The following is a 12,500-nucleotide window of genomic DNA, read 5'->3' as shown; positions in this document are numbered from 1 at the left end:
ACACACTTATCAGCCTTTTGTATCAGCCTAGGTTTCTTGCCCCTCCCCCCCCCCCCACACACACACACACACACACACACACACACACACACACACACACACACACACACACACACACACACACACACACACACACACACACAAACACACAACACCTTGTGCAAGTGATGAATCTGTGCCGGATCTTTGTTTTCTCTTTTGGCTTCTGAGACACATAACTTTGTGTATGATGCTTAGTGTGCATGGCTGACTTAGGATTTAGTATATCTGTGTCTGTGATGTTGTTTTGCTAATTGTACTTTTGACATATTTTGGTCTTAGAAAGTTAGTCAGTTGATAGCTTCAAACATTTTTTGTGCCAGTATTTTTAATAATCTTCTGAGGGTTGTGAAGTCTGAAACTGAAACGTGTCTCGTTACTTTCTAACTTCTCTCTTTAACAATTTTCTACTACAAATGTATGATGCCAAAATGAGGACATTCTGTGACCATCAGCACTTTTGAGAGGTATGATTGTGTACATTTTTTATGCCGGAGGCCTTCTACTTGACAGACACATGTAGTCACATAAGTCTCTGCTGTTACAAGCTAAAGTCATTTCTGTACAAATCACCCACCTTTTACTTGCTTACATTACCAAGTAACAACATGCAAGGATATGCCTTTAATTTGTATTATTACACAATAGCCTCCAGGTTCAACACTTACCTTGTAAATCCAGCAATTGCAACAGTTTTAGTTAAGAGCTAACTCTGCCTGGTACTAGCAGTACACAGCCATTACACGGGTAGTTAAAGGATTGGAACATTGCCTGGCATTAATGTTACTGTATGTATTTCCATAGGATGAAGGTTTTAGCCCCTTAGGTGGTGAGTGAGTGTGCCATGTGTTGCCTCATAACCAGTGCAAGGACATATTGAGCACACCTACATCTGCCTAGACCCAAAGCAGCTGGTGGTTCCCCCTCTGGCTCCTCACCTGTGTCTGGCTGTGATGACCTTGCCATTGGTGGTAGGATGTGTGTCTCTTCCTCTTGTTGATCCTGCTGAAGCTACTTTCTCAGGATGATGTTGTGTAGCATGGCACAGATGGTGGAAATTTCAATACATTTATGTGGATTGTACTGCAGAGATCCCCCAGATGTACCTAGGCACAGGAACCATGTCTTCAGCAGCCCAAACACATGCTTTATGATATTTCTTGTTTGAGTGTGTACCTCATTATGGCATTTGTCACTGGGTGTGTGTGCATTTCTAATCAGCATCATCAGCTATGGTTCCAGTGTATAACCTACATCCCCCAGTAAATGACCCTGTGGGATATCACCCCTAGTGAACATCTAATACAGCTGGCAGGTGTGCCAGATATGTGAGTTGTGGTAACTGCCTCTGTTGCCAGCACACATATTCAAGATGACTCCCTTGCCATTGCACACAACTTGGCAGTTAATAGAGTGGAAGCCCTTTCTATTTATGTAGAGCTTTCCCTGTCCCTCGGGTGGTGACTTAGTTTCTATATGGGTACAATCTATGGCACCCAGTACTTCAGGATAGTGTGTTACAGGGTAGAACTCCTGCATATTGTGACTCTGTCCTCAGGAGTACAGGGAAAATATATGTGGTCATTGGCATGTTGGAGCATAGCATTCAGGAAATGATGGAGGATCCTGGATGCTGATGCATGTGACATGCCCAGCATGTCCCATGTTGGTCCCTGAAAGGTTCCTGTAGCTAAAATTCTAAGTGTTACACATACCTTTGTATCTAGTGGTATGGGTTGCCCTTGGTTTTCCCTGGGTCTGAGTTGAGGACAACAGAGTTTGCAGAGTTCCCGTAGTGTGTCTCTATCCACCCTGTAGTGCTCTACAATTTCCACCTCATACAGATTGTGATAAGTTAAATGGGGTCTGAAATCTCTTCTCCTTCTTGGCTGTGGTCTATTAGCAGCACCAGCAGCAGCAGCATAGACTTCAGCCTGCTGCACATAAACATGAATTAAAGCAACAGCAGCCCCTTACATTCTTTCTGTGTAGACTCCTTTCTGTGGCTGTATTCCTATACGATTTGGAATTAGGTTCATAGGAATGTACTTGGCTGTCGGCCCTAGGGCCTATACAAGCCTAGCCATAACAATTCCCTGGCAATTTCTTCCCACAACATTTACTTCCTTGGACCCCTGTCTAGCAGGGCAACTGATGTGATCCCCAGGGTGAATTTCCTATTTCCCATCCAATCATCAAGGTTCATTTTGAAGAGGGCCAAAGAGACACTCTGCTTGATATGTATGGGCAGTCTATTCCAGAGTCTGGGAGCCTCTGGGTCAGGAACCTATCCCTCCAGCATGTTTTGTTCATTTTGATGACAAGGTTTAGATCCCTGGAGCATGTAGCTCTGAGGGATTAGGATTTCTTTAAGTGTAGCATGTCCAACAGCTCTGGATTTGACATGGCCTTGTATGTTAAGCAGAGATTGCCTCTGAGTAGACGATATGTGACAGAGTATAGCTGGAGTTTTTTTAGACGGTCAGCATAGGGCATCTGCTTTAGGCCTGTGATTCTTTTAGTGAGGTAAATTCACAGCGAAACAGTCACTGAGTCTACACAGTTGCTTTATAGATTGTTGAATAGCTCCTCCATCTTAGATTGGTTGATTAGCATACAGTTCAGCTACTTATGCTGTAATTAGCATGCCATGGTATTTACCATGGTTACGTGGCTCTACACAAGTTGGGTGTGCGATGGATGAGAAAGAAAAATTTTGGAGTGAATTGGATGAAGTGGTGATGACTGTACCCAAGGGTGAGAGAGTGGTGATTGGAGCATGTTGGTGAAGGGAACAGAGGGGATGAGGAAGTGATGGGTAGGTATGGTGTTAAACAAAGGAATGCAGAAGGTCAGATGGTAGTGGATTTTGTGAAAAGGATGGATATGGCTGTGGTGAATGCGTATTTTAACAAGAGGGAGTAGCATAGGATGACATACAAGAGTGGAGGAAGATGCACACAGGTGGATTATATCTTATGTAGGAGGACCAGTTTGAAGGAGATTGGGGACTGTAAAGGGGTGGCTGGGGAAACTGCAGTTAGGCAGCATAGGATTGTGGTTTGTAGGATAACATTGGTGATTAACAAGAGGAGGAGGAGTGTGAGGGCAGTACCAAGGATCAAATGGTGGAAACTAAAAAAGGGTAATTGTGAGGTGGAATTCAGGGATGAGTTAAGACAGGCACTGGGTGGCAGTGACGAGTTACCAAATAGCTGGGTAACTACAGCACAGCTAGTAAGGGAGATGGCTAGAAAGCTGCTTGGTATGACATCTGGACAGAGGAAGGACGACAAGAAGACATGATGGTAGAATGAGGAAGTACAGGAGAGTATACAGAGAAAGAAGTTGTCAAAGTAGAAGTGGGATTGTCAGAGAGATGAAGAAAGTAGACAGGAGTATAAGGAGATGAGGTGCATGGCAAAGAGAGAGGTGGCGAAGGCTAAGGATAAGGCATATGAAGTGTTTATGAAAGGTTGGACACTAAGGAGGGAGAAAAGGACCTGTACCGATTGGCTAGACAGAGGGACCAAGCTAGGAAAGATGTGCAGCAGGTAAAGGTGATAAAGGATAATGAGGGAAACATACTCACAAGTGAGGAGAGTGTGTTGAGAAGATGGAAAGAGTATTTTGAGAAGTTGATGAATGAAGAGAATGAGAGGGAAAGAAGGTTGGATGATGTGGGGATAGTGAATCATGAAGTACAATGGATTAGCAAGGAGGAAGTAAGGATAGCTATGAAGAGGATGAAGAATGGAAAGGCTGTTGGCCCAGATGACATACCTGTGGAAGCATGGAGGTGTTTAGGTGAAATGGCAGTGGAGTTTTTAACCAGATTGTTTAATGAAATCTTGGAAAGTGAGAGGATGCCTGAGGAATGGATAAAAAGTGTTTTGGTACCGATTTTTAAGAATAAGGGTGATGTGCAGAGCTGTAGTAACTACAGAGGGATTAAATTGATCAGTCACAGCATGAAGTTATGGGAAAGAGTAGTGGAAGCTAGGTTAAGAAGGGAGGTGATGATTAGTGATCAGCATTCTGGGAAAGAGCACTACAGATGTGATGTTTGCTCTGAGAGTGTTGATGGAGAAGTACAGAGAAGGTCAGAAGGAGTTGCATTGTGTTTTTGTAGACTTAGAGAAAGCATATGACAGGGTGCCTATAGAGGAGTTGTGGTATTGCATGAGGAAGTCAGGAGTGTCAGAGAAGTATGTAAGAGTGGTGCAGGATATGTACGAGGTTAGTGTGACAGTGGTGAGGTCTGCGGTGGGAATGATGGATGCTTTTAAGGTGGAGGTGGGGTTACATCAAGGATCAGCTTTGAGCCCTTTCTTATTTGTAATGGGGATGGACAGGTTGACAGACGAGATCAGACAGGAGTCCCCATGGACTATGATGTTTGCAGATGACATTGTGATCTGTAGTGAGAGTAGGGAACATGTGGAGGAGACCCTGGAGAGATGGAGATATGCTCTAGAGAGAAGAGGAATGAAGGTCAGCAGAACTAAGACAGAATATGTGTGTGAATGAGAGGGAGGATAGAGGAATGGTGAGTATGCAAGGAGTAGAGGTGGTGAAGGTGGATGAGTTTAAATACTTGGGATCAACAGTGAGTGTGGAAGAGAGGTGAAGAAGAGAGTACAGGCAGGATGAAGTGGGTGGAGAAGAGTGTCAGGAGTGATTTGTGACAGACGAGTACCAGTAAGTGTGAAAGGGAAGGTCTACAAGAGGGTAGTGAGACCAGCTATGTTATATAGGTTGGAGACAGTGGCATTGACAAAAAGGCAGGAGTTTGAGCTGGAGGTTGCAGAGTTAAATATGTTAAGATTTGCACTGGGTGTGACGAGGGTGGACAGGATTAGGAATAAGTATATTAGAGGGTCAGCCCAGGTTGTAAGGTTTGGAGACAAAGCCAGAGAAACAAGATTATGTTGGTTTGGACATGTGCTGAGGAGGGATGCTGAGTATATTGGGAAAAAGATGCTAAGGATGAAGCTACCAGGTAACAGGAAAAGAGGAAGGCCTAAGATAAAATTTATGGATGTGGTGAGAGAGAACATGCAGGTGGTAGGTGTGACAGTGCAAGATGTAGAGGACAGGAAGAAATGGAAACAGATGATCCACTGTGGCGACCCATAATGGGAACAGCTGAAAGAAGATGATGACGTGGCTCTACACATGGTGTAGAGCCACTTACTGAATACAAAACATTGTACTATCATGTGCATGAAGTGCACACAGTGTTAGCAGACCATGTAGGGTTTATTGAATCTGCCTGCACATTTATATGCTGAATCAGCTAAAGCTAGATACAGGTGTTTTGATTTGTCAGGGAGGGCAGTGTATGTGTATGTGTGTGTGCATATTTGTGTGTATGTGTGTCTGTATGTTCATATATCTATATATCTATGTGTGTGTGTGTGTGTGTATGTGTGTGTGTGTGTATGTGTGTGTGTGTGTGTGTGTGTGTGTGTGTGTGTGTGTGTGTGTGTGTGTGTGTGTGTGTGTGTGTGTGTGTATAGGTGTGGGCATCTGCTGACACTCAGCAGATTGACACCATTTGGTTGACACAGACAAGTGGTTGACAGGTGTGCAAGATAAATAATCCAAAGAAATGCTCGCGTGGTGAACCTTGAGTCCCAGTCTCTGGCAATGAAACAACCAATGGTTCCTTTTTACTACTCATATTTAATGTAGATAAAACACAATGACTGGACAGGAAACAGCCACAAATAAAAAATAGACTAAGTGCTTTCGTCCTATTATTCATCAGGACTTCATCAGAACCATAAACTGTAAAGTAAAAAAACACTTCATTTACATAACCCTAGTCCAAAAATCACATGTTTCAAAGTATCCAATTACAAAAAGTTACCATAGAAAGGCTATATAACATTAAATAGCAAATTAGTCTACCAAGAAAATTTAAAGAACAGATCTTAAAATTCACAAAAAAAAACGTCTCTATTGTCTTATAAACTGAATGTAAATCAATGTATGTACACACACAAAAACATATCCTAATACAGGTTAGAGAAATTTTAAAAATGTCTGTTAATGGTAAAAAGTAGATCACAAAGTACAAAGTGGCAGGACTTCACCACAAAGAATAATATGCTTATAGTTTAGTATTTTTATTCTTAAAGCAGGTATAATATTAATGTTATCATTAAGTCTGGGAAAAATTCCACATTTAATTTTAGCTGATATTATAACTTTCTATATTCGAGGAAATTTTCCCGGTTACCCCCCCCCCCTTTGTCTTCAGGAACTGTTTCAATGATGCTAAATATTTTTTTTTTAACCAATACAAGACAAAGAATGTTTAAATAGGGCATTATTAGTGTTTTTATTCTTAATTCATGATGATGTTCATATATTCTTCTGCGTAGAGTATGCTCCATCGTACCCACATAGAAAGTGGGGCAGTCCATACATTTCGCAAGATAAACCACACCCTTCATATGACAATTACCTTTAGCAAATAAAATTTTTATCTTGGTGTAACATTCCAAGATAATAATCAGTGTTTCAACTATAAAACTACTTTGGTTACAAAAAACACATTTTTGCCTCATGTTTTTCCTCAGGTGAATATAGTTGACATGCAAGACTTTTTTGATATTGAACCCAGTTTTGTAAATAAAATGCAGTTTGTCACCTACCCTGTTGAAAATTCTATCATCTCTCTTGAAAATGCTCCAGTTGTTATCAATATTGTTTTTAATACACTGATTTTGATAGTTATATTCAAGAAGTAATGCCTGTGAAAAATTGTTGTTAATGTTGTTGGTTTTGGTTCCCCTGTCCAATGTATTTCATGAAGGGGGTCTTCTGTAAATAATTGGGTGAAACTTGGTACCCCACTCATTTACAACTTCCCTAGAAATATTCTTTAGTAGTACCAGAGGGTAACCTCTTTCCAGTAACATTTTTCTTAATGTGGTATGGATGGCTGCTGTGAAAATTCAGATATGTATTTGAAAATGTAGGTTTGCTGTAAATAATTGTTTCAAATATATTAAGATTTGCATTTTTAAAAACTGGAAAATCTAAGTAATTTGAACTGGTCTGACCTATCTGATGTATGTACTTTAAGAAATCAGTCTTGTTATTAATGTAAGAAATGAAATCTGTGATGATCTCCACTAGACCTGTCCAAAAAATAAGCATATCATCCGAATATCTGGAATAAAATTCCCAATTTACACTAAACCTTGAATTCAAAATATGATAAATTTAATGAAAGTGGACAACAGATTCATTAAGTTACTTCTTGATTTAATATAACTACTACTATACAACAACTTCATTTACTTTGAAGGGGAATATTTCCAACAGCTTAAGGGAGTTGCTATGGGTGCAGCTTGCACTCCAATATATGCAAATTTAATTATGTATGGTTGGGAGCAAGAACATATTTTGAATGCATTATCTACCTGTTATGGTAATATCGTGCATCTTTCAAAACATTTGTCAAGGATGGAAATTAAGCTAATATGGTAATAGTTTGAGGCCATATCCAATCTACTTCCACTGGGAAACTCCCTTAGTAAGTTTTCAAGACAGATAGATACCCCCTTCCTGCACTGAGTTAACTAAGTTTAAGAGGGAATTAGGTAGGATGTCTTTGATGTAGCAAATAAATCGAGTTTAAATGTTGTATCATTCTCATACTGCCTGTGTTTTTAAATTTCAAGAGCAACCTCTTAGAAGTTTCTTCTGATATAATAGGGCAGTTTGCTCCAGTAACGTCTATTGTCCCAACAGTAACATTAATTACATTAGGACTAGTGTTACGATATGAAAAGTACTTACCAAAGACGTATGCCATAAGCTGTGGGTCAATGTTTGCTATGTTATCAGATAGTAGAGGGCCAACATTTGAGGACTGTGGCAACTGACATTTATAAAATTACTTTTTGTTGGAAGTGTCATATGTCTATTGCTCTAGTTTCTTAAATGCAAGGTTGAACATTTTCTGACAGTTCTTCGTTCTGAATCTGCTGTATGCCCTGTATTTATGCATATATTTCAACAGCAAATCTTTGAGCCTGTTGTTCCACCAAGAAGGAGTTCATTTTTTCTACTAATACTCTTTGTAATAGCACACTTCTGTAATGTAATACTGCACATGGCCATAAAGGTGCTCAATCCAGTAACTCCCCAAGTATTTAGTAAGTCAGACCAGCTAATCACATTAATGTCTTACTTTAGCTTCATTATATTCATGCTTTTATAATCATACTTTGTGAGCTCTGATTTGCAAATGTTAATTCCAGATAATTAGAAAAGTCAATTGCAATATGACAAAGAGATTTCCAGGGCTGGTAATTCCCACACTTGAATAACAAATCCAGGATAAGTTACAAAAATGTTTTATTCACCTGTTGGAAATTGTACAAGCTGACTAAAATTGTTTTCAGACATTGTTTCTCCCAGGACAAACAAAAATCATCTCAGAATAAGGCTTTGCCAGGAGATTTAGAATTACTGATGGTCAGAAAATTAAACTATTCCAAAACTATGCTGGACATAGACAAAAACCTGGAAGACAGATTGTCTAGTAGCTTAACATAATCAAATACACCAATATCTCCACCAATTGAATCATGCCACAAACACTGAATTTTGCAGAAGCTGGGCAGGTGCAGCAAAGTAAAATGCCAAGCCTTGATGATGACAATTATTTTGTATGAATTTAAATATCTAAACTTTGGGTTTCACTGACATTGTTCATTATATCATGGGGTTAAACGCTTAAAATTATTAATAATGTTGCTAGTGAGAAAGTGAATCTTTTGTGTTCACTGTTAGAGATTATCCTGAAACATAATGCATTTATCTTTTCTGATGAACATTATGTACAAAAGGTTGGCGTGGCTATGGGCACAGCTTGTGTCAATAGCTACGCCAACCTATGTTTAGTTAACTGGGAAGTGAAATATGTGCTTGCTAATAATGACTATTGTAATCATATTAAATGGTATAAATGATTTGTTGATGATATTTTTCTCTTGTGGCAAGGCACAGAGAAACAATTGAATGATTTCTTTCTCTATCTTAATCAGTTGAATGACTTCTTGTGATTCACATACAATTATTCAGCATCTAAGATAGATTTTCTAGATGTAAAGGTGACTATAGATCAAGTTCATACAGTGTCTACAACTATGTACAGGAAGAATGTAAGAAAGAATAATATATTACATCATAGTAGTATGCATCCTAAACATATGAAAATGAACATACTTAAAGTCCAGATCTATCGTATAATGCGTTTGTATAATGATGATAGGAAATTGAAGGATGTCTTACAAATACTCAGATATGAGTTTATAGGGAGGGGTTATGATTCTGGTATGATAGATTTCCACATTCGAGAGGCCTGGTATGAAAGATTAGGGAGATGTAGGCCTTATTTTTCTAATGTATGTCATATGAATGAAATTATTAATTCAACTGATATAGCTGGTGATCATAGTAATAATAGGCATGGATTGGACAATAAGGTGAGGATGCCTCTCACTTATGCCAGTAATATTCATGTAGTATGTGAAGTGATTAGGAATAACTGGGATATTTTATCCGCTATTAATGAACTAAAAGATGTAATTGATCAGCAACCTTACTTTGCGTTTAGGAATAATAAGTCACTAAAAAAGCAACTTTGCTATAAATTCTATCACTCTCGACCCCATAAGAAATGGGAAGTATGCATGCAGAAGATGTACTGCATGCAGGTATATACATACAGGTGGGCATTTTGTATACCCTTCAATAGGGTTTAAAAATAGAGAGTAGTTTTCATGCAGACTGTCATACTAGAAATGTCATTTATCTTAGCTTTTTTTAGCACAGTGTGCTTTTCTTATTATGTGGGTAAGACTAACAGAGCCTTTAAAGAGAGGATATTAGAACATCTTAGGGATATTAATAATGCTAAACAGACAAGTGCTCTAACTATGCATGTTGCAAAAGAAGGGTCATCTCATAAGTTTAAATTTTTAGTGCTAGAGATTATTTATGACACCATGAGGGGAGGTAACTTGGCAAATAAAACTGAATCAAATGAACAAGAATGGATTATTAGACTAAAGGCTGACAAACCCCCAGATCTTAATAGTAAAGTGTCACTTAAACCGTTTCTTAGAGCTAGGCCTCTTAAACATTGATTTTTGTATGTATTTCATTATTTGTTTTTATAAATTACAGTTTTTATTATCTTGCTATCTATTGTACAAGACTTTACCATACATATATGTGTTTTTATATATAGTATAGTTGAATAAGTCTTATGTATTTATGGTGTATGTGTATTTTTAGATGTCTTTATTCAGACATATAAGGGTTAATGATAAATGCTCCTTTCCTAATTGACTGCCTGATTGGAATGAATATAAGCTGAGTTTTCTGTGAGTCTTTTATGGTCTGATGAAGGGGATTAACTCCGTGAAAGCACTTACCTTACTATTAAATTTTTATTGGATTTTGCCTGCCGTGTGAACCTTTTTGCTTTTTGCTTTTCAGTATATGGAAACAAGCCTGTGGGAAACCAGCAAATGGCAAATCTAAGTGCAGAAACAGGAACTCTTGTACAAATTGATACTAATATTAGTATGCTAGTTAGATCACTGTGGACACTAAAGTTACTAATTTCAGAACCTAAATAACATTATCTAAGTTCAGAGGTAGTTTTGAAAGATGTTTCAGTATACATAATTTCCTAACTTTAGTTCGAAGAATATTACTTTGATCTAAAGTTAATCATACAGAGACTCGAAAATGTATATTGTGGACTCTCTGAAATACTGGCGCATGGAAAACCAAAATACAGCTTTAATGCAAAGGCAGCACTGTGAAAAGTAACATGAAGAAAGTTGGCCTTACACTTGTACACAATATCACTTGACACATGTACTACCCAAAGTATGGCTTACCACTAACATGACAGAAACAAACAATTAACATTACAAAAACAAATGTGGTCACATGAATGCTTACAAAACAAAATCAGCCTCAACCACTGAGCAGCTACAGACCTCTGCTGCAATTATTTACTTCATCCATACCACTGTTTATGCTGCGCTTTTGAATTTTAAAACTGTATTTTGGGTTTCTGTTTGCAGATATTTCAGAGTGTGGACTATATACACATTCAATGATCTCTGTACAAATAACTATATATTAAAATAATATGCTTCAGTTTAAAGTTAGGAAGTCCAAATATACCCCCCTTACTGCAAATGATATTCTGCAGTGTGTGTGCAGTTTTCAAATTATGAGCACCCTCACACCCTTTTTTTGGTTTAGAGCATGCATAAATATGTGTTCTTTTGGATTCAATTTCATGGTTGCTTTAAATGTATACTTATTTAAAAAATGTTTCAAATTACATTTATTAGGGGTTTGAGTCTCACAAGGGATAATTGGCTAGGCTTAAAATGGCTCGCAAGGGCAGTTAGCTTAGTACTAATCTATGAACCTATGAACCTATTATACATTAAATAATTTATTGTTTAACCAAACAAAATTTATTTGAATATTTTTTTTTAAAAATATTTACTAACTGATAATAGCAAAATGAGCATTTTTCAGAACATTTTAGCTACTTTGGTGGATATTTCACATGTTTGATTTTAATAAGAATGGCCACAGGAGGTATTCCAAAATATCTTGCACAAATGCACACTAGTCCTGCAAAGCCATTCTGCTTAACTTTAAAATAACAGTATCAATCACTTTCATGCACAGACAACCACTATACCCTGAAATTATAGTCACATTTTGACTGTGTATACTTCAGATATCTGATTGTGATAAAAATGATAATGATAATAATAATGACCACAGTAAAATATTTCAAGTTGGTTTCATACAAGGATACAGTAGACATGGTAAAATATTCCAAAGTACTTCACACAAAAGTACTATCCTGCAAAGCCAAAAAAATTAATGTTTAAAAATGAGAAGATGCCAAGAGGGAAAGTTACCTTCGTCCACTGACAGCCCCCACCCCACTCCAACCAACAGTTATAACTACTTTTCTAACCAAGTATATGTTAGACATATGTTTCTGATAAAAAATAGCCACTGTAATGTATTTCAAGTTCACTACACACAAACAGACAGTATTCATGGCTACATATTCCAATTAAATTCTCAAAAAAATACATGAGTCCTGCAACTCTGGATTACAACTGTTTATAATGAGCAGATGACAAGAGGGTAAGCAACTTTCAACAGATAGCACCCCACACCCACTCAACAGTTGTAACTACTTTGTTAAGTAGGTGCACTTCACTTAGCTGTCTGATTGTGATATAGATAATGGCCACAGTAATTAATTTTAACTTTATTTCATAGAAATGCACAATAGCAATTGTAAACTATTCCAATTTGCTTCCCACAGATGTACACTTGTCAAATATAGCCAAATAAAAGATGTTTAAAATGAGAAA

The sequence above is a fragment of the Protopterus annectens genome, chromosome 1.part0 (assembly GCF_019279795.1).
Source record: "Protopterus annectens isolate FY-2018-M chromosome 1.part0, PAN1.0, whole genome shotgun sequence".
NCBI lineage: Eukaryota > Metazoa > Chordata > Ceratodontiformes > Protopteridae > Protopterus > Protopterus annectens.
This window is presented reverse-complemented; position numbering follows the sequence as displayed.